The sequence below is a fragment of the Prunus mume genome, linkage group LG2 (assembly GCF_029339155.1).
Source record: "Prunus mume cultivar Tortuosa linkage group LG2, ASM2933915v1, whole genome shotgun sequence".
NCBI lineage: Eukaryota > Viridiplantae > Streptophyta > Magnoliopsida > Rosales > Rosaceae > Prunus > Prunus mume.
Genome location: NC_142699.1, coordinates 42,202,456 through 42,221,019, shown reverse-complemented (window position 1 = coordinate 42,221,019; position 18,564 = coordinate 42,202,456). Strand labels below are relative to the sequence as shown.

At 38.3% G+C, this 18,564-nt stretch overlaps 1 long non-coding RNA gene and 2 pseudogenes across 2 annotated transcripts; 1 reads left to right on the top strand and 2 right to left on the bottom strand.

Annotated features, from left to right (window-relative positions):
• The first annotated feature begins 301 nt into the window (after positions 1 to 301).
• Positions 302 to 2,235, top strand: LOC103322505 (uncharacterized). Its single transcript, XR_513469.3, has 3 exons — positions 302 to 388; positions 1,063 to 1,444; positions 1,865 to 2,235. It is a non-coding gene; the product is annotated as an uncharacterized LOC103322505 (long non-coding RNA).
• Positions 2,236 to 2,969: 734 nt separating this feature from the next.
• LOC103322508 (uncharacterized) lies at positions 2,970 to 7,442 on the bottom strand (annotated as a pseudogene). The gene is made up of 2 exons (XR_016124000.1): positions 6,097 to 7,442; positions 2,970 to 5,548 (listed from the first exon to the last, which is right to left on the bottom strand). The product of XR_016124000.1 is annotated as an uncharacterized LOC103322508 (transcript).
• A 10,050-nt stretch (positions 7,443 to 17,492) lies between these two features.
• Positions 17,493 to 17,650, bottom strand: LOC148920416 (5.8S ribosomal RNA; annotated as a pseudogene).
• Between the last annotated feature and the right edge of the window lie 914 nt (positions 17,651 to 18,564).

Genomic DNA, 18,564 nt, shown 5'->3' with positions numbered 1-18,564 from the left:
TTATGTCGGTTTTGAAAATTACGAATCCAATCCAATCCACCCAATCATCGAAACCGATTAAAATTGGATTGGATTGGATCGATCGGTTTGAGCGTATTGGATTAGATCTTGTACACCCCTACCAAAAATAGAACAAGAAAACCCTTCTTATACTCTAGCCAGCCATGATCCACCACATATGATTCTCCCTACGAATTTGTCCTCTTCTTCCTTGTGTGCTCGCCATCATTGGAGGAGAGGAGAGGAGAGGAGAGGAGAGCTAACTAGGCAACATAAAAGGTTCACACTCGAGACTGCTGTCGTTGATAACAAATTTTTTTATTTGTTTACAGTTCTCACACTCGAGATTGCTACATAAAGGAGAGAACCAGGAGGAGCACTTACACAAGTCAGAACTTTTTCTTTGTCTCTTATTTTTAATACTTCATTTTTTACTCTTTTGCTATTACTTATGATTTAATTTCTCATATGTGCTGAGATGTTTGATTTTGTTGTTAGTATGTTTAATTAAAGGTCATTCTACATATTATTTATAAGTTTTCTTTTATTATATCGGATCACAATTGAAACCCCAATACACCAAAGAATTTGTTGTCCTTTTTAAGAAAAAGAATGATGAGTCATCATCTAGTTCAATGCCTTCTAGCACATGATCTAATTCACCACATCATCTTGCTATGCAAAAGTAAAGTATCTAAAAAAATCCATCTCTTCATATTAAAAAATAGGTAGACAAGCAATCAAAGCAACAAGTGATAGACAATCAGTTGAGACTTACAACCACAATAAAGGGCATTCGGTATCTAGCAATTAATCCATTGACTTATCTAACCGGAGCAATTAAAGTTTTTTGCAAGAATAAACATAGAAATTGAGAAAGTTGTCTTAGATAAGGCTCCTCAAAATACTCAAAATACTCAATATTTTGTTGAAACTAAAAGTGATTAGCCAAGAGTTCGTTACTAAACTCAATTGAGTGGGGCCACTTTAAGGAAACTATTCAAATTGTGTTGTTCTCCATATCTCAATCTCTTTTTTTTGGTCTGAATCTCTATTCAACAGCTTTTGTATCCAATTAGGCCAGAAGAATAATAATAGTGGCATGATGTTCGTCATAAGAGACAAAGTAAGTAGCCTGTGAGGTTGGATTATATCAGCACACCATGAAAATGGACCAGAACATTCAGAGGCACATTTTGACCCATGAAAGATGCAAAAGTTGAGCAAAGCTGCCTGAGTCGTAACTTTCAACACCAACCATAAGTACGTAAGCCATTTGCCATTGCGAGACGAGGGAAAAGCAAACCAAAGACAATCAGATAAATCTCAACGTGGGCCAACCCAAACATTTGACTTATGGGCTTGTCAGGTGGTGATCAGGACTTTCCAGCTGTAACTATTCATTTTAATTCACCTGCTCCTGTAGAAGAAGAAGCTTACACAGGTTCCATTGTATTTTCTATATTTGTATTTATTTATATCCTTCTTACTTAGTGCTTATCAAATGCTTTAAATATTAAGTAAAGGTGAGTTGTACCAATTCGTAGAATAGTGTATCCGTGCTTTTATTTCCGAGTTCGAATTCTCCTCTTCTGTAATATGATTTTGTAAAAATTAATACTTGTTTTTATTTCTATATCTTTACTGGATTTTCTCTCACTCACCAATTATAATGAATAAATAAATAGTAATCAAAACTAGATAACATTTATTTTGGTTCTGTAATCAAACTACATAACAACATTTCATGATGGGGCTCCAACAATATTCTCAATAATACTTGTTTTGTTTTTGTCTTGTTTTTATTTTATTTGTTATATATTTTCAGCTTAATATATACTTAATCTTTTATTAATCCCGTCAGGCCAAGTGACTGGATTTTGGAATATGGTAGTTTGCAAGGCTGCTTCGAAGTAGACGACAGGTCGTGTGGATCCCACAATCCCACTGACTCTCTTAAGGTTCATTGATCTGCAGCCACTTTCTAACATGGCAGGCTGCCTGCCTGGTACCCAATAATATACGTACCATTCTCATCATGTCATATATTTGGAGTCAAATTCCCGTTAGCAGAGACGACAAGAAGCATGAGGCACTAAGCAAAAAGGCTGACAAGCCACTATGTCTTCTTCTTTGGCTCTGCAAATCTTCTGGTTTTAGAACTTTAGATCCTCTGTTTTTTGCCACTGCAGAAGTGTGTTCATGGTGATTGATCAGCAAATGTTATGTGTAACGTGTCTTTTTTTTTTTTTTTTTCTCAATTAGGAGGTTAGGTTTGTGTTTTTCTTTTGTTTTTGACGAGGAAAATGGAAAATAGAACCTCAGGATGATTGTTAGGTTAATTTTTGAAGGTTAGTGTATGATAATAACAATTACTCGAGGCAAGAGCAACAAATTGAACGTGAATGTCTTTCTTTATTGCTAAATTACTCATCAGTGCCTAGAGCACAGGAAGGGCCAAGAAACATGATATTCTCCACGCAATAAATAGAAGCCAATCAAACAATTAAACGGCCAAAGCACTCACTATACAATCACAAATTAAGAGACCCCAAGTGGGAATACTGAAAAATGAAACTGTGACAACCAAGCTAATTCCAAGACCCTGCTGATAAATTCAACCCTCCAATATTGCCCACCTTCCCATTTAATCTTGCTTGGTTCCCAACTTGAAGAATATAGTAAAATCATGTGCAAGATGGCCACCAACAAAGTAGAAACACACTGGTCTGAATTGCAGATGTTGTAGATCATTGAAGTTTCTGCCAGACCCTTATTGAATGGACTTGGATTGGAAGCTTGATGCCTCAATTTCCCACTTTGGGAGCCTTCCTTTATTCCACTGTTTAAATTAAAACCTGCAATTGCAATTGGAAATTAATAACCCAAAACTAAAATGGTTTGATGATAATTGCAAATGTAAATGATAGCAAGAGACAATGAAGGTTTTCACTTACATGAACGGTCTATGCTTAATAGTGAATTGGAGGTGGGGGAGATGCATAAATGTAAACCGGCGGTGGTGGTGACTTCACAGGAGGTGGAGGGGACTCGTAGATGTAAGGGGGAGGAGGAGCGGGAGATGGTGGTGGTGGGGAGTTGTATTTGTATGGCGGAGGAGAGTGTGTTGGGGGTGGTGGGGAGATGTATTTGTATGGTGGTGGAGGAGATGGTGATGGTGGTGGGGAGAGGTGTAGTGGTAGGGGGAGGAGAGTATGTCGGGGGTGGTGGAGAGATGTATTTGTATGGTGGTGGGGAGAGTTGTAGTGGTAGGGGGAGGAGGAGAGTGTGTGGGGGTGGGGGACTTGTAGATGTAGGTAGGAGGAGGAGAGGGAGATGGTGGTGGGGAGACTTGTACAAGTATGGAGGTTGTGGTTTGGGTGAAGGTGGTGGAGGTGACTTGTAGTAATATGGAGGTGGGGGAGAAGGTGAAGGTGGTGGAGGAGATTGGTAATAGTATGGGGTTGGTGGTTTGGGTGATGGTGGGGGAGGAGACTTGTAGTAGTATGGAGGTGGAGGAGAAGGTGATGGTGGTGGTGGGGACTTGTAGTAGTATGGTGGTGGAGGAGAGGGAGATGGTGGTGGGGGAGACTTGTACAAGTATGGAGGTTGTGGTTTGGGTGAAGGTGGTGGAGGTGACTTGTAATAATATGGAGGTGGGGGAGAAGGTGAAGGTGGTGGAGGAGACTGGTAATAGTATGGGGTTGGTGGTTTGGGTGATGGTGGGGAGGAGACTTGTAGTAGTATGGAGGTGGAGGAGAAGGTGATGGTGGTGGTGGGGACTTGTAGTAGTATGGTGGTGGAGGAGAGGGAGATGGTGGTGGGGGAGACTTGTACAAGTATGGAGGTTGTGGTTTAGGTGAAGGTGGTGGAGGAGACTTGTAATAGTATGGGGGTTCTGGTTTAGGTGATGGTGGTGGGGGAGACTTGTAATAGTATGGAGTGGGTGGTTTGGGGGATGGTGGAGGAGGAGACTTGTAGTAGTATGGGGGTTCTGGCTTAGGTGATGGTGGTGGGGAGACTTGTACAAGTATGGAGGTTGTGGTTTGGGTGAAGGTGGTGGAGGAGACTTGTAATAGTATGGGGTTCTGGTTTAGGTGATGGTGGTGGGGGAGACTTGTAATAGTATGGAGTGGGTGGTTTGGGGATGGTGGAGGAGGAGACTTGTAGTAGTATGGGGGTTCTGGCTTAGGTGATGGTGGTGGGGGAGACTTGTAGTAGTATGGAGTGGGTGGTTTAGGAGATGGTGGAGGAGGAGACTTGTAGTAGTATGGAGTGGGTGGTTTGGGTGATGGTGGTGGAGGACTCTTGTAATAGTATGGAGGTTGTGGCTTCGGTGATGGTGGTGGAGGAGACTTGTAGTAGTATGGAGGTTGTGGCTTAGGTGATGGCGGAGGAGGAGACTTGTAGTAGTATGGGGGTTCTGGCTTAGGTGATGGTGGAGGTGGAGGAGACTTGTAGTAGTATGGGGGTTGTGGCTTAGGTGATGGCGGAGGAGGAGACTTGTAGTAGTATGGGGGTTCTGGCTTAGGTGATGGTGGAGGAGGAGACTTGTAGTAGTATGGAGTTGGTGGTTTGGGTGATGGTGGTGGAGGAGACTTGTAGTAGTATGGAGGTTGTGGCTTAGGTGAAGGTGGTGGGGGAGACTTGTAGTAGTATGGAGTGGGTGGTTTGGGAGATGGTGGTGGAGGAGACTTGTAGTAATATGGAGTGGGTGGTTTGGGTGATGGTGGAGGAGGACTCTTGTAATAGTATGGAGGTTGTGGCTTAGGGGATGGTGGTGGAGGAGACTTGTAGTAGTATGGAGGTTGTGGCTTAGGTGATGGCGGAGGAGGAGACTTGTAGTAGTATGGGGGTTCTGGCTTAGGTGATGGTGGAGGAGGAGACTTGTAGTAGTATGGAGTTGGTGGTTTAGGTGATGGGGGTGGTGGTGATTTATAGTAGTATGGGGTTGGGGGTTTAGGTGATGGTGGTGGTGGGGACTTGTAGTAGTATGGAGTTGGTGGCTTAGGTGATGGTGGAGGAGGAGACTTGTAGTAGTATGGGGGTGGCTTAGGTGATGGTGGTGGTGGTGACTTGTAAACATATGCCGGAGGCGGTGGTGACTTGTAGTAGTAAGCGGGTGGTGGCGGCGACTTGTAGTAGTACTTGGGTGGCGGTGGAGGCGGTGACTTGTACACATAAGTAGGCGTAGGCGGAGGCGGTGACTTGTAAACATAAGGAGGAGGATAATGTGGCTTGCTCTTTTCACACTCCTTGTAAGGAGTCTTTGGTGCATAAGCAAATGGCTTAGCCGAGAGCACAACTTCATCGTCAGTCTTGGACTTCACTTTGAGTTTGGCACCCTTGTTGCCCCAGTGTAGCTTAGTTGGGATGTTGCATGGTGAGCCCTTGGGTGCTGCGTGGAGCTTGGCCTTGCAAGCCTTAGCTCCATATTTGCCATAATCAAAGTCAGGGACGGCGATACTGAATTTGCCATTGATCTTAGTTTTGCCATATGCCTTGGTTTCCTTCTTGCCAGCCCAGCAAGTGACCTCAACAACAGCACCTGTGGTCCATAATAAAATAATAATTAATCAACCAATCATGTTGCTATTTATTGGAACTTTCTCTTTACAAGGACAGTCGCTTTAAGACAAACCAAAAAACTATATCCTAATGGAGAAGTTAATTAACCAATGATTTTGTTTTATTGTATGAATGTGCTGGATTTCAATACCAAATCCCTACTTGAAAAGGACCATGTGGACCTTGGAGGACTCATCTGTTGGATAACGAAAACTCCAAGTTGTTCTTATTGCTATATATTTAATTAATAAAAAAACGCAAGATTAGTTTGAAAACTATAAGCAAAAATAATGTAAATTAATTTTTATATCTCTTAATGCATATGCAACGCAAAACTAAAGCACCAACCATGTGAATTTAATCATTACACGTTGGGACCAGGTAGCTGATTTGAAAAACATCTCTTTCTTTCAAATGAGGAAAAAGGACCAAGATTGATAAAACAAACAAGCACAGTTCTAGCTAGACACTAAAGCTAATAATAATTACAAAATATGCGGAGAAAATTAATTTTAAAGAAATATGTACCTTTGAGGTGCTTCTTGTCGTGGGACTTCACCGGATAACCCCAGTCGTAGCATCTGTAGCAGTAGACCTTTCCGACAACCTTCGTCACGAATGGGTGGTGATGTGGGTAGGGATGGTAAGGAGTAGGTGGTGGAGGAGAAGTGTAGTAGTATGGAGGTGGAAGAGCCTTGGGTGGTGGTGGAGATTTGTAGTAGTAAGGCGGTGGTGGAGATGGAGAAGGCGGTGGCGGAGACTTGTAGTAGTATGGAGTTGGTGGTTTAGGTGATGGTGGTGGTGGGGATTTGTAGTAGTATGGGGTTGGTGGCTTAGGTGATGGTGGTGGTGGAGATTTGTAGTAGTATGGGGGTGGCTTAGGTGATGGTGGTGGTGGGGATTTGTAGTAGTATGGGGGTGGCTTAGGTGATGGTGGTGGTGGGGATTTGTAGTAGTATGGGGTGGCTTAGGTGATGGTGGTGGTGAGATTTGTAGTAGTATGGGGGTGGCTTAGGTGATGGTGGTGGTGGGGATTTGTAGTAGTATGGGGTTGGCTTAGGTGATGGTGGTGGTGGGGATTTGTAGTAGTATGGGGTTGGTGGTTTAGGTGATGGTGGTGGTGGGGATTTGTAGTAGTATGGTGGAGGAGGTGAAGGAGAAGGAGGTGGTGGGGATTTGTAGTAGTATGGTGGGGGTTTGGAGTGTTCTGGTGGTGGTGGGGACTTGTAGTAGTATGGTGGTGGTGGTGAGGGTGAAGGAGGTGGAGGAGATGTATAGTGGTAAGGTGGAGGCGGTGAAGGAGAAGGTGGTGGCGGAGACTTGTAGTGGTACGGAGGTAGTTCTTTTGGTGGAGGAGGTGGAGACTTGTACACATAAGGTGGTGGTGGTGAAGGAGAAGGCGGTGGGGGTGACTTGTACTCATAAGTCGGTGGTGGGGATGGTGATGGTGGCGGTGGTGACTTGTACAAATAAGGCGGCGGTGGTGACTGTGACGGTGGTGGTGGAGACATGTAGACGTATGGCGGTGGTGGAGAGTGAACAGGAGGTGGTGGTGAGCTATAAACATATGGTGGTGGTGGGGGTGAAGAGTAGGGATAAGCATTTGCTTCTACTGAACCCACATTGCTTGAAACCACAACTAGTATAGCTGCTAATGCCACTGCCATTTGAGGCCAAAGACGGCCCCAAGAGGAGCCGCCACCCATTGTCGTCATGGGTTTTGCTAGAGAGCTACTCGGCAGCTCGGCTCAACGTCTCAAAATTTCACAAATTTTCTCTGGAAAATTGGGGATGAAGAGAGAGAATTTGCTCAAGGCTAGAGGAGCCTTGGATGGCTTTTCTGGCTTTTTTGGGGGAGGTGATGATTTGGTACATGCATGATATGGTGAGTTTTATAGTGACAGTGAGTCGTTGAGAGAGAGCTGTCAAAAAGGACTAGTTCTAATGGACTCTCTTAGATTAATACATCCAATGGGGTCGACCCTCTAGCTGGCCTTACCTATTTAATTCCAGTTGTTCGATTTTGTTTAATCAATTTTGGTTGATAATGCTAAAATATTAATACAGTCATGTCACTTTTTAATAATTCCACCTCTTGGGCTCCTTCTCTTGTCTATGAATTTTGAAACCAAAAAAAACAAAAGAAGGAGAAAAAAATAGGAAGAAGAAAGCGAAGTTTATGTGGACACTAGGTTTGAAACCCGATCAATGATGAATTGATGACGTGAGACTGGTCCTGAGTGGCACCTATTGCAGCCGTTGGATCAAATCCTCACTAAATCATCAATGTATTTGGTATTTTAGTCAACCTTTCTGAAAGTTTTTAAAATCAGGAAAGGTGAGATCTGATTTGAGCCATCCAATTGTTGCCAGTAAATGCCATGTGAAGCTTCCATATCACATGCATGCATGTCAGTTTTTCTCTTTTTTTTTCAAATTCTTTGTTCTTTTTATATATATATTACTCTAATTAATTATGAACTTGTCTGAGCAAAAGAGATCAAAAGCTAAAGTAAATCAAAAAGGCCAATAATGAAGAACCTAACCAAGTTGGTGGCAAGTTAAAAGCAAAGAACAAAAGCAAAACAAAAAGAATATTGCAAGTTCATGGCAGCCCCCCCTTAGGTAAGAAGACTTGAGAATTTGGTAATTTTTATTATTATTTTAAAATGCATATGATTCTGTACTCAAATTCGAATTCCCGTTCTCGGAATTTAATTTAGATTAGATTGCTTGTATATAAAAAAATGCATTTCATTTTTTACAATTATGCCAACAGGCAACAGCATGTGAATTTCAATCGAGTGGGCTTTGCAGCTTTTGTAGGTGAAATAAGCTACAAACAAGAGTGTAAAAGAAAAAAAGAAAAAAAAAAAGGCTATGCATACAAAGAGAATTATTGTGATTTTTAGATGAATTTTTTCGTGCAAGAAATAATAATTCATGCTTCCTTCGAACATGAAAATAGATGCCCCCTACTGGCATGAAAATGACCTAGCTATGTTTTACTGGACCACCCATAAAGGACTTTTCTTTGATGAACACATAGGATTTCTTGAAAATTTTCCTTTCTCTTTTTCTTTTTCTTTTTCTTTTTCTTTTTTCCCAAATGGCCACTAGGGGTTTGGCTGACTTTACCTTTCTGTAATACCTATATCATCCAATAATGGACTATAGGTTAGAGATCAAATCACAGGCAAAATGGGAATTAAACAATTTAATATCCAAACATCCATCAAATTCCACCATAACTATATGGTCTATGACCACAGTGGATCATTTTTTGGGGGGCGGTGGGTAATTAAAAATAGTGGTTAGAAACATACCCAAGTGCACATGGTAGAAGAAACATACTAAAATCCAACAATTTTATTTTTATTTTTTGCTTACAAGTCAAGCTTTTCAAGTATATTTCAAAAGATAAAACATAAAATAAGCAAAGTCTTTGAATCAGCATAAAAGACTCACTCGTATAGTGATTTAGAGCAATTGCCCCGAATTAATTTACTATAACTAGAATATTCCACGTCTTTTGCATGATATAAAATGAAGAACTAGTACTATGTCACTTTTGTTGGTACATTGCCCCCAATCAGTTCACTATAACTATAAATACCTGTGGTTAAAAACTACAATTAGGGTTATAAATTGAGTGTTACTATGAGCATCAAGAAAATTTTGCAAAAGTTTAAAACCTGTCCCTTCACTCTTTTTGACTATTAAATGCCGTGCGTGATGAAACAACTCTAAAAAAGTCTAAATAGAACAAATGTTGAAGATTGGTGTGAGTTGTTGAGGCAAAGGAAATTAATAAATAAAATAGCAACCCTTCTTTTGATTGCTCTCATTGTGATTGTTTGGAAATGGAATATTAAGACCACAAGGAAAAAGGAGAGCCCCTACCAAACGGACCAACTGGTTATGATGTTGAAATCATAGAGTAAATGAGAGGTAAATATAAAGAAAGAGTTACCAATTTTGAGTAGCTAATTATGCCAAGATCTTTAAAGGACTACATCATGCATCCACCTGCTCTTGTTTCCCAAATCAGTTTAGGTATGGAGGCACAGATTGTATATTATTGGCAGAAACCAACATATACTAATGGTTTCATGTGCTTCATAGTTGGTTATACTATTACTATACTAGATGATTTAAATTCACAGCTAGCTCTGTTAGTTATGGAATTAACACAACTGTATTGTTATACAATTGTATCTTCAACCGTTGCAACGACGATTCATTTGATGGTTAAAAATGTGTAAAAAGTTTGTAGGTTTTTTTCTAATTCATGAGTGGACCCATAAACATATAACTATGTATCTATTTGTATAAGGTAGTATTCTCTTAGCATATACTTGATATATATTTGTTTAATTCTAAACACTGGAGGTGACACATGTAGGCCTAGAATGGTCGAGGCCCCTCCAACCAATATGTGATTCGTTTATGAAACAATTTGCAAAACCCAAAAATTAAGTTATTCACACTTTCGGCACATCCAAAAATTGTTTTTTAGCTCCGCCTCTAATTCTAAGTATTTAGTATGTTTGTTGTCCCAAAATTACTATTCACCTAAACAAAAATCTATGTAGTTAGTAGTTTATATTCACAGCTGACGGTCCAACAACATAAACAATTTCTTTATGAAAAACGCATAGAACTTTCATTATAGTAGAAGGAAATAGTAACACTACAGGCATTAACATGCTTAACAAGTTTCTATTTTTAATTTACAAATTGACGAAGGAGCACATGTAGCAATCAAGAAAGTTTTTCTTGATAATCCAATTACCATAATCTGCCGCTTCAATTTCAAAAGCTTCTATTGCCTTTAGAATCTTTATCCAATAAAAAACTACACCTGGCACAATAACGACACTTGGCCAATTGCAATATAATAGTCAAGAAAAAAAAAAAAACAAAACTTCAAGTCCTTTTCGTTGATTATTTTTGTAATTAGCAAATTGTTAACGATAATTTAATAAGTTTTTGTTTTATGTCGAATTTTCTTTAGATAAAAATAAAAAAGAGAAGGTCCTGAGTTCTGAGTAATTACTTTCTTAGAAAAATGTTTTGGGTTCGAGTCTTAACATCCGTATAATGTGTGTATTTTTATATATTATCGTCATTTTCAATAAAAAAGAGAAGTACTTTAAAACAAATCCAACCTAACGGATTTGAACCAGCAACTTAACGTTAAGTGAAACTCCAAACCCTACAAATTGTGGTCCTCTCTCTCTCTCTCTCTACCAAGTACTGTTGTGTTGTTGCTTGTCGAATTGAAAAGGGCCACCAAATTAAACTGAAATTAATTAATTTGGTGGATTGTGGTTGAAGCAACCTTAATTTATAATTTATTCCAATCAAACAAAAACAATTTAAGAAATTTTAATTATATCCTCTGTTCATATATTTTTTTCCTTCTTGTTCATAAATTGAAAGAAATAATAATATTTAAATATTTGATTTCATGGGTGATCTGTCCAAACATGAAAAAGCACGTGCTGCTTCTTAAGACGCCTTCACACTGTAGTTCATGAACACGCAAGCAGAAATACGTAGCCAATATTCGTTTCGAAGCTTGATGCCCCTATTTTCCTCTTAATTAACTATTTTTCGAAGCTAAACACTTTTCATGTAGTTTATTATTATAGATCCCCACAAGATTTTGACCAACCCAAACGGATAATGAATAAGATACATTTGGAGGATTGCAAAAAAGGTCAGGCTCTTGTAAAACTATCCTTCTTTTGGAATAATGGAGGACAAAAGAAGAAGGGGAGACTTGAGTATGGGGATAAGTATTTTTTTTTAACCTTGAGTAAAAAAAAATTATATAAAACAAAAAGATTTTTCACAATTCATACACCCGTAAACATTTCAACATACTTTTTTCTATTTCGTTTTAAATATTATTGGCGATAACCGTCATTATGACCGTCTAGTACTTTACCGGACTAGCATCTCAATAACCAAGGGCGGAGCTAAAATTTATAGTTTGGGGATAAGTATTTTTTTTAAACCTTGAGTAAAAAAAAAAACTACATAAAACAAAAGATTTTTCTCAATTCATCCACCCTTAAACATTTCAACACCTTTTTTTTTCATTTTTAAAACTGGCGATAACTGTCATCGTGACAGGCTGATACTTTACCTGGCTAGCATCCCAATAACCAAGGGCGGAGCTAAAATTTATAGTTTGGGGAGGCGAGGGAAAAACTTAAAGTTCTAATAGAAAATATTATAATGTTTAAAGTACATAATAAAACTTAGATGTTAAAACACTAAGAATGACAAAAGGACCAAAAAATAGTATAATAACCACAACAAGCAAGAAAAGAGAGTAAAATTCATGAGTTGCATGCATATAACATAACAATATCAAAGTGTGTGAAAAAATTTGCAATGGCCAGAGCCATGTCAGGCCCGTACATGTCTCCGTCGCTGCCAACAACCAACAAGGAAGAGTGGTCATTTAAGACGATTGACAACAACTGACCTTCTGGTGTACGTGTAAATGGTAGCCAAATTAACCATGCCCAAGCTATGGCCATGGCAAAGGTTCAAAGCTTATCTCTTTTGGTTTTAGGTGTTGTCTTTTAAGTGAATTGAAATTTTATGCAAGATTAAAGATATAATAAAGGAGGACTAGGGTGAGCATAATGAAGTGGCAGTAACACCATTCCTAAAAAAAGTTTGTTAGATAGGCTTTTCCAAGGAAGGTTCATACTTCTCAGCATATATAATTAATACTCTAAGAAAATTCCCAAGTTGAATCTTCTGATAAACTTTGAAATTTGATAATAGGTCTCCATCACAATAATTTTCATTTCGTTGGGCCATCGGTGTGAGGAATATTAATATATAACTATTTTCTGATGAGACCTGCCCCTTTCTTAACGTTAATCCGATCAAGTTTGCATTTCTAAAAGTCATTATATATAGTTTAAAATTTTAATTAATCCTGTTTAACATTTGAGTGCTGGCGTCTTATCATTAAGATCAAATCGAACCCTTTCATACGCCTCACATGAACAATAGTGAAGCTTTGAATAAAGCCAAATTATGTCTATCAATCGTGAGCTCTTGTATGTTTAAAATATATAATGAACCCTTAGAAGAGGACATCAAATCGGATCTACCCCTCCCACCAATTAACTTCATGATTTTTTTTCTTCTAATACAAGCGATAAACTACAAGAGAGAGAGGAGATATCTTACACACCCTATCAAGATGTTATAGGAATTCGAACCTAAAATCACTAGTCTGCAAGTCAAGACCCTTTCTTGGACTAGACCCCATTGGTATTAATTTCATTAACTTAACACTACCATATTCTTATAACGAGCCTTCCTCCTTTCCTAATTCTAATTTACATTCTCCTCCATTTATCACCTAGCTTTTATTTTTAGAGAATTCAAGAATTTGTAATTAAGATGTTATGTTACTGAATGAGTTCAATTTTCTTAAGATCAAGATATATATAAGATATTATGTTCAAATATCCATGAATGTTGAATGAGCATAATTTATGGCTTGGCCTGCACTGCATGCATAATATTATCTTAAGATCAAGATATATATAAGATATTATTTTCAAATATCCATGAATGTTGAATGAACAAAATTTAGTGGGGTTAAGCCCGATCGATATCTTATGGATCAATCTGCATGGATGGATCCTAAGCCCTTAATTAAGTCAACTCCACCCTTTGATTGGCAGGGCGGGCAAAAGGAAAAGAGAAGAAGAATAATAAAGGATTATATCGATCGCATGTCACCTATATGCCTACATGTGGAAATATTTTTAATTAATTTTGCAGCTCGAACTGGGTCCGTGGATATGTCAGTGTAATGTAACAGGTCGGGTGCTTACTAAGACAGATTTGATGCTCATTTAATTTGATAGATTTGTGTTTTGGTTTTTTTAGTAAAATAATAGTACTCTTGTGAAGCAAAATAAATATAATGCGAGGGGTTTTTAATTCAAGTAATTAATAGTAGTTATTTTTATATCTGAGTTCGAATCCTTCATTCCTCATTATCGCTTGTGTTTTTAAAAAAAAAAAGTGGTTTTTTTTTAATGAAGGAAAACGATTTACTACGAAGTGATATTTGTTCATCCCCTTTCATTCCACCTAAAATAATATGTCACCAAATTATTGGTTTCTGTTTCAAAAAACAAAACAGAAAGGTTATTGGTTTCCTTTTTTACTTTCTCACCTAAACATCCAATCAAACAAAAAGATTGCTTGCTACATGTGCTCTCCTTTTCTTTCCCTTCACCAAAGCTATGTTCCTCCATCTCCTTACAGCATATTAATTACGTGATAGTCGGAAAAGAAACTACCGCACCAGATTTTTACAATTGTACCCTGATAAATAAATAAATAAAATTCTTTATCGAAGAGGAAACAGTTGCGGTGTTATAAAGATAATCATCATGAGCACTAAGGCTAAGGAGGTAAAAGTACTGCAAAGGTTTTCTATTTGTTGGAAGATGCTTATCCGGACACTGTATGCTATATATATGATCTATGATTCATACGGACTAGTTTTGTCTTTGTTAGGCTTGGAAAATGAGTCCTGTGGAGCAGATCAACTCACCCGTGGCCTTGTCAGAAATTCTATCAAACAATCTATTGATGCTATTTTTCGGAGATGGCCAACTTAGAGAAATATGATGAGTCTTCAGTAGGGGAAAATATGAGGCCTTTCAGCAAGGAAAGAACCTACAGAAGACAAAGTGGGAGAAGCAGTCATTAAGCTTCGAATACTGGTGTGGTGCCGGCCGAAGGCTCTTCGATGCTTAAGTTAGTTAAGAGTAGTAATTTTGGCAGAGTAACAGTAAAAGTGAGAAAGTAGTTATCCTTTTTACTTGAGTACTGTTCCCCACAAAGTTTCGATGTGGGACTTTGTGCAAGCCGCTATGGTGGTGACATGTGTCTTGGAGATTAGGTTCGACAGGTTGAGAGCTTCGGCATCGGGAGCTTTGGCAGGTGTTTGGCACCTTGAAAGAGTGTCTTCTTTCGGCAGTAGAGAAGGCGTGTCTGCCTTGGTGCTAGTCCATTTGAGGCTAAATATGCTCGATCGATTATGGTATAAACACAATCTTTAGATGGGATGCTGGTTGCCGTAGAAGTTGTGTCATAACTATAGCACCCAAAAAAAAAAAAAATTACAAGAGATGGAAGACCAAGAAGGTTAAGCAAGTATCTCTACACATATAGAGATTGATTGTCAAGTTAATTAAGTAACCTACCCTCCGACAAAACAAAGACAAATAAAAAATATTTTATATGCACAAATGATTGATGTTGTTTCATCGTAAAAGTATAATTGATGATCACTTTAATAATTACAACAGATTAATATATTGTTCATCTTTGTCACGACATTAATTAAAGAATCACATGCTCATTTAATATTGAAAATATTAGTGTAACGAAAAAAGAAAAAGAAAAAGAAAACTCTTCCCTTAGCAAAAATAAAATAAAATGTATCCAGTCGCAAAATTAATGGACGTGCATATGATTTTTGTTATTAGGTTAGATCTGGTAAACCTTCTTCTATACAGATAGGGCGATTCAAATATATAAACAATAATGGTGGGAAATGGACATTTTGTCATTATTATTTATTTGTTAAAGCATTTTTCAGTCAAATAAAATTCAAATTATCTGATTCCTTTTAATGATTATTGTGAGTGTACCTGCAGGCTGCAGCCCCCCTCTCCCTATCTCAATTGATTAAATAAAATAAAATAAAGACCGTTCTCATTTGTTAAGTGTCACCTATATTGAAAATGTAATCACTAACTAATATGCTTGTGTAATCTATTAAATATTGATATCGGTGCTATTAGTAGTAAAATCATTCACTTATTATTATATTTTGTTTTGTTAAGTTTCTAATATGATATTTTTAAACTCTTCAGCAACTATTCGATCCACCGACACCTATTTTGAGGTACCAATCCAAGGAAAAAACAAAAATTCATGCCCTCCGTGGCTAGTGTTGGGAAAAAAATAGTTTAGATCAGAGACATGTTGACATCTCATTTCAGTTTTATCCAGAATCATCGATTATATATATATATATATATAATTATAATTATAATTAGATGATACATACTAATATCGTGACCTTCCGAGAAAACCCCCATACCAGTTTGGCAAATGGTTAATTAAATTACACGGAATATCGACATGTTTAGGGTGTGTTTAGGTAAATAGCATAACAGCTTCAATATCCTCATTGATTATGTTTTCCCCTATGTGTGGTACACAGTACACATGACTATAATGTTTTCGTAGTACATCCAGTCTCTATCCCTAGCAAACATCATGAGCTGTTTTGCATCTTCTAAGAAATTTCTTTCCAACGCATCTGAATTCTTCTATGACAACTAATTTTCTTCCACCACCATAAACGCACGTGATGTTCTTTGGACCAAATTGAGAACAATATTAAACTAGTCTAATTTAGAACAGTAGAATATATAGCTTGCTCTTATGGACTTCCTAATCTCCGCAAGCAATCTTCTTTAGACATTGACTTCAACTACCAGAGCAGGTATCTGTCTTACTTTTGTAATCAACACAAGCAACAATATGTCATGGATTATAGTGGACCATTATCATATATTACAAACTTTCTGCTATCTGCATGTTAGATTAATTGTTGGTTGTCTCTTAGACCTTTTGTCCTTTTTTTTTTTCAAAATTAATTCATAATATTTTAGATTATATGCAATGCAATTGTAGAAATTTTTTAGACTAAAATGGCCCAAAAGAGAGTGTAAAACAATTCTTTTTCCTCATACGGTCGATGCTGGAGAAAAAAAAATCCAAGACTTCTAGCAACATTTCTTTTTTGTTGCTTTTTTTGTTTGTCTTTTGTCTAATTTTGGGAGAAGTTACGAATATTTCAGGAAAGGAATTAGGCCATGAACACAACTCAGCCCCACCGCTCTTAAAGTATTAATTTATAATTTATCATAATATAGTAATTTTTGTGACAAGAAAAGGAAAAAATTGTGGAGATAGTTATTTTAAAAGTTTTTCTTTCGTGAGTTGTTTATGTACACATTAGTCATCTACACATATGAGTGCTTTCGTAGTTAGTTAAATAACAGATTGACTTTATTTCTGCCACAATCACATTGACGGCGTCTCTACAAGCATATCAACAGTCCAAGCTTTTTCTCCGCCGCAGTCCGCATCGGTCAATACCTTGAGTCGATTGGGGGACCGGCTTGTGACTGTTTCATATCCGATTGTGGCACATCGCCAGCCCCCATATGCTTCCCTCTCAACAATTTCAAGCACTTTTGACTCTCTTTTCAAAGTCGTTTTATTCTTTGCCTCACATTACTTGTTTACTATTGGTTTCTCGCCCGTATTTAGCCTTGGACATAATTTATCGCTCAATTGGGGCTGCATTCCTAAACAACTCAACTCAACGACAGTGCCTCGTGATGTGACAGGGTCCGGGTACAACAGAGCTCTTACCCTCTCCGGCGCCACATTCCAATGGACTTGGATATGGTTCACCGCTGAGGACTCTTCTCTAGACTACAATTTGGATGCCATGTGAGCTCAATTCTAAAGCTAGACTATGCCTAATTCGCACGCCATTTGTAAGGAATCCTTGTAAGTTTCTTTTCCTCTGCTTATTGATATGCTTAAATTCAGCGGGTAACCCCCCTGACTGGGTTACGTTGAAAGCTTAGTCAGAGCCAAGGATTTCTTCGAGCCTTCGATGTGCGACGACTGCACACGACAGGCAACCAAGGTTTCACAACCACCGATTGTCCTGTCATATGTTGCCGAGGACTTGGTATTTATGACAAGTGCTTGGCGGAGTGCACATGAGGCCATCCTACAACCTCGAGGGAGTGGTAGAGGGTAATGGCGTGTGATGTCTAGGAAGACGTGCCCTTGGCTTAATGGCTTTGGGCGCAACTTGCTTTCAAAGACTCGATGGTTCATGGAATTCTGCACTTAACACCAAGTATCACGTTTCGCGCTACGTTCTTCATCCATGTGAGCATCAAGATATTCATTGTCGAGAGTTATTTTGACATATTTGAAGATGATGACGCCACCCGCGCACACCATTTTTGGGACAATAGGGAAGTGCTCTCACATTCAAGTTTCTTGGTGCAGTTCGCACCGATGTTCATTTGTACGCCCGAAAGGGTCAGTTGCGTAGACGCAATGCAACCCTCCCGACATAAAGGGACATCGAGCCATAAGATCCCTTATCCCCCGCTTTGAAACTAGTTCTCTGGTCGTTCAGGCTAGGCAGGTTTTGACAATGATCCTTTCGCATGTTCACATATGGAAACCTTGTTATGACTTCTCCTTCTGAAAAATGATATGGTTCATTGGACTTCTTGTGACATGGCTGGTAGCAAACAACTTACGTCGTCGTGATCTGAACACTTCAATCGGTAGGAACGACAAGCGGTGTGTATAAAGAACAAGGACATAGTCAATGCTAGTAGATGACTTGCGCTTACTAGGAATTTCTTGTTGAAGACCAACAATTGCAATGATCTATTCCCATCACATATAGAAATTTTTTAGACTAAAATGGCCCAAAAGAGAGTGTAAAACAATTCTTTTTCCTCATACTCTAGCAACATTTCTTTTTTGTTGCTTTTTTTGTTTGTCTTTTGTCTAATTTTGGGAGAAGTTACGAATATTTCAGCAAAGGAATTAGGCCATGAACACAACTCAGCCCCACCGCTCTTAAAGTATTAATTTATAATTTACCATAATATAGTAATTTTTGTGACAAGAAAAGGAAAAATTGTGGAGATAGTTATTTTAAAAGTTTTCTTTCGTGAGTTGTTTATGTACACATTAGTCATCTACGTATATGAGTGCTTTCGTAGTTAGTTAAATAACAGATTGACTTTATTTCTACCACAATCACGTCGACGGCACCTCTACGAGCATATCAACAGTCCGAGCTTTGGCCTT